The sequence below is a fragment of the Suricata suricatta genome, chromosome 5, assembly GCF_006229205.1.
Source record: "Suricata suricatta isolate VVHF042 chromosome 5, meerkat_22Aug2017_6uvM2_HiC, whole genome shotgun sequence".
NCBI classification, from domain to species: Eukaryota; Metazoa; Chordata; class Mammalia; order Carnivora; family Herpestidae; genus Suricata; species Suricata suricatta.
In genome coordinates this window covers 65,000,844-65,004,923 of record NC_043704.1, presented here as the reverse complement: position 1 = coordinate 65,004,923, position 4,080 = coordinate 65,000,844, and the positions used below count along the sequence as shown (strand labels likewise).

At 38.3% G+C, this 4,080-nt stretch overlaps 1 long non-coding RNA gene across 1 annotated transcript; it reads left to right on the top strand.

Moving 5' to 3' along the window:
- The first annotated feature begins 352 nt into the window (after positions 1-352).
- On the top strand, positions 353-3,016 carry LOC115292667. Its single transcript, XR_003909086.1, has 2 exons — positions 353-415; positions 2,833-3,016. It is a non-coding gene; the product is annotated as an uncharacterized LOC115292667 (long non-coding RNA).
- Positions 3,017-4,080: the final 1,064 nt, after the last annotated feature.

Here is a 4,080-nt window from a genome sequence, read left to right as displayed (position 1 = left end):
TGTTACTATTCTGATAACTTTTCAAAATTGATGTAGATGATTTACTATGAGGTGTAAAACAGGAGAGAAGCAGGTCAGAGTTCCCACATGGTGATCCCGTCCCAAATCTAGGTCATCTCATACAAATCTAAATTGGGTTAGCTTCAGATAATCCTTTTCTTTTTCTTAATGTTTGCATGTGACTAAGTGGTCTAATAAAATAGCTCCCATCCTAATATTTTGTACTCAAATCATGTATCCAAAGATGTCTTATTAAAAGCAACTATTTAAAAATTTTTTAAATATGAGATTTATCTATTATAACGTTATCACAACATAGAATCTTTTTTTCTTCTTTTCCTCACCCTTCTCAAGTAAGAAGAGGAGATGTCTCTGGTGGGACTTTTGCTCTGGTGGGACTACTTTTCTAGTAGTGGTGAGTTACCTAACACTAGATTTAAAAACTATTAGTAGTTATTATCTCTGATGATCTAGCTGAGGTAAGGGCTTTCTACGATACTGACCTCTTCTCACACTTTCCTACTTTTTTTAAATGATTATTTATTTTTGAGAGAGAGAGAGAGCACGTGTGTGAGCAGGGGAGGGTCAGGACTTGAGCTTAACAAGCCATGAAATCATAACCTGAGCAAAAGTTGGACGCTCAACTGACTGAGCCACCCGGGTGTCCCTAAAATATATCTTGAAGGACACACAAAACTTTGGTTAGCATGGTTTTTTCTTACTAAGGGAACTGTGTCCCTGGTAGTTAGGGATGAAAGGAAAATGTCTACACTATTGTGTATGTCACGGTAATCTTAAATTTTTGTGTCCTGTATTTTTTGTACCATAAATTTTGTATCATTACTTTAAAAAGATTAAGATTTTTTTTTAAAAAGAGGTTATTTAAGTTATTTATATAAGAGAGGATGGTGATCTGAGTCAGAGAAATGGCAGTGGGGATGGAGAGAAGCAGATGGATTGGAAGTATTATCAGTGGAATGATGGGCAGGAAGCGGTCCAAGCCGACATGTAGGTTCTTCTGGTTTGGGTGATTGGGTGGATGGCTGTGCTGACACTCAGTCTTCAGCCCTCATCACTCTTTGTAGAATTCTGTTATTTCAGGCCTTTCTACTTTTCCTGCTGTTTTAACCTCTTTGTGGACAATTTCCTTGTCTTTTACAAGCCCAGAATTATCTGGAATATCAAATGTATACTGGATGTCAACCCAAACACATTTTCTTCCCTAATTACAGGACTAAAGAGTCATAAAATTTAAATCTTTAGGCCCTAGAAATTTATCATGGCTTCTTTGTTTTCTTTTACCAATGAAAACCTCAACGACAGAGGCATTATGTCACTTAGATTCTTGTTAAAAATGTAAATAAGTTGTATTATGAACTTATATATTTTTATCTCTCTTTTCTTCCCTTAGTCTTTTTTTAAAGTTTATTTATTTATTTTGAGAGAGAGAGAGATAGGGGGCATGAGCAAGGAGGGGGTATGAGCAAGGGAGAGGCAGAAAGAGAGGGAGAGAGAATTCCAAGCAGGCACCACACTGTCAGTGCAGAGAGCCTGATGTGGGGCTTGAACTCATGAACCATGAGATCATGACTTGAGATGAAATCAAGAGTCAGGTGCTTAACTGACTGAACTACCCAGGCACCCCCTTCCTGTATTTAAATGATAAATTGTAACATGCCTAAGTAGTGGATTCTAGAATACTGCCTTTAAAAAAAGTTTTTTAATGTTTATCTTAGAGAGAGAGAGAGAGAGAGAGAGAGAGAGAGAGAGAGAGAGAGCGCGCACAAGTGGGGGAGGGGCAAAGAGAGGGGGGGGGGGGGGGGACGCATAATCCAAAGCAGGCTCCAGGCTCTAAGCTGTTAGCACAGAACCCGATGTGGGTCTTAAACTCATGAACCATGAGATCATGACCTGAACCAAAGTCAGACACCCAACCAACTGAGCCACCCAGGCACCCCAAGAACAACATTGTCTTTTAACCACATGTGACAAATAGACAATGTATGAGAATGTCCAACTGTCTCCTCTGTGATCGCTGTCTCCTTGGCTTCAGCATCTCTTAATCTGCCTAGACTCAAGAGGTTAAAGGTTTCTTTATTCTCTCTTTTTTTAAATTACACTCTCCTATCCCACACACTGCATCAGTCCACTGTTGAAAGACTGATTTGCGTTTTCTTTCTGAAACAGATACATGTTTTTTTCTCTGTTGCCATTAATACAGCTAGAGTTCAGGTTTTCTTGCCTGGACCAGAGCAGAGGTCCCCAAACCAATCTCCTTGACTTCAGCCTTTCTCTGTTTCAATTTATCTTCTGAATTACAGCAAGTGTTGCTTTCTAAAAGTATGGATCTTATTGTGACCTTTCATAAAAATTTTAATAACTGTTTAAATAACTGATCTACTTATTTTCAATAACTAGATCAAAGTCCAGATTTCCTTGGTGGCATTCAAAGGCCTCCATGATTTGTAACTAGCCTTTGCTTCTGATTTTATTTCTGAATATACCTTCTACTGCAGCTATGCCTGACTACTCATCTTTTCCAAACTTCAATCTGTCCTTCTTCACTCTGAAGTAACTTTTCCTTTGTTTATGTTGAGGATTTATTCATCTTCAAGAGCCCATTCATATGCCAACTGGCTTTCTAGAGCACCTTTTCCCTTACTCACATGTCTTTGAGTTTGTGCCATCAGTAGATAGTAGTTTCATGGTTTGCTTTCCATTTTATTTAGTGGTGGTTGTGTCCATGTACCTTTCTCTTGACATACAGATACTGTGTCTTTTTCATTTAGGTGTATTCCACTAACCTCTTCCCAACTTTTGCACATTCTGTAGGCTCAGAAACGATGCCTTAGATGATGACTTGAAAACTTGTGACAACTCTGCACAACTTCAGGGGTCTGAAACTGGATTGAAAATGGGTTAGAAACCAGAAGGATTAACCACAAATGTTTATGTACTATCACAACAGAAGGACCCTGGAGATTTGCTATACAGTAAAACCTTGGATTGCAAGTAACTTGTTCTAGGAGTGTTTTTCAAGACGAGCAAACATTTCTAAAGAATTTTAACTTGATAAACGAGCGATGTCTTGCAATGCGAGTAGTACACGCTGCCAGTGTCACATGATCACAACTGAGCCAATGGCTCTTCTCTCTCTCTCACTGCAGAATTGTGGGTGATCATCTCTCACTCTCAAATGCTTGGTCTCAGGCCAAGGTGTTTGGCAGAAATCAGTGGTTTTTCAGAACGTTGGAAGGTGCCCACAAGTGGCACTAGTGTATTTTTTCTCACTTCAAAGCACCTATGGACAGTCCCCGGCTTCTCCATACGAGAGGAAGCTGAGGAATGCTTTGCTTCATTCCAGATCAGGCTGCCTGCAGATCTAGACCCTGTCCTCTTTTGTCTTATTGCCAGTTACATTAAATACAGTATATGACAAGGGTTTATTAACACTGTATTGGAGTCAACATCTGTGTGAGTGTATACAGTGGCCCCCATGCAAAAATAAATTCCATTGAGCCAAGAGAGCAGTGATTCCATTAGTGATAGTGAAAGTCGTCCTACACAATCACCCTCCTCTCTGGTCTCCCTCACATCAGCCACAAAGGTTTTCAAAGGTAAGTGCAGGTTAGTTTGTCTATTTTTCTATATATTTTGTATTTTCTTTACTATTTTGTGTTATATTACAGTATTGTAATTATTTTAACCAGAAAAATTTTGGGTTGTGGAACAAATCATCTGAATTCCCATTATTTCTTATGGAGAAATTCGCTTTGATGTACAAGTGCTTTGGATTACAAGCATGGTTCCAGAATTAATTATGCTTGCAAGCCAAGGTTTTACTGTACTTCTAAATGACATTCTCCACCTCTGACCATTTTTTAGTTGTAATTTCACATGTCTACTTATTCTACAATTTATTGCAATTGGTGCAGAAAGTGAAACATTGGATTTGATATAACTGATTTCCCAAAGGGACTAGATGATAATGTGAACAAATTTGTTACCTGAGATAATAATGCAAATTTTGAAACAGTTTTCAAAAATTTATATCAGTATTTGAAAAAAAACATTTGAGTA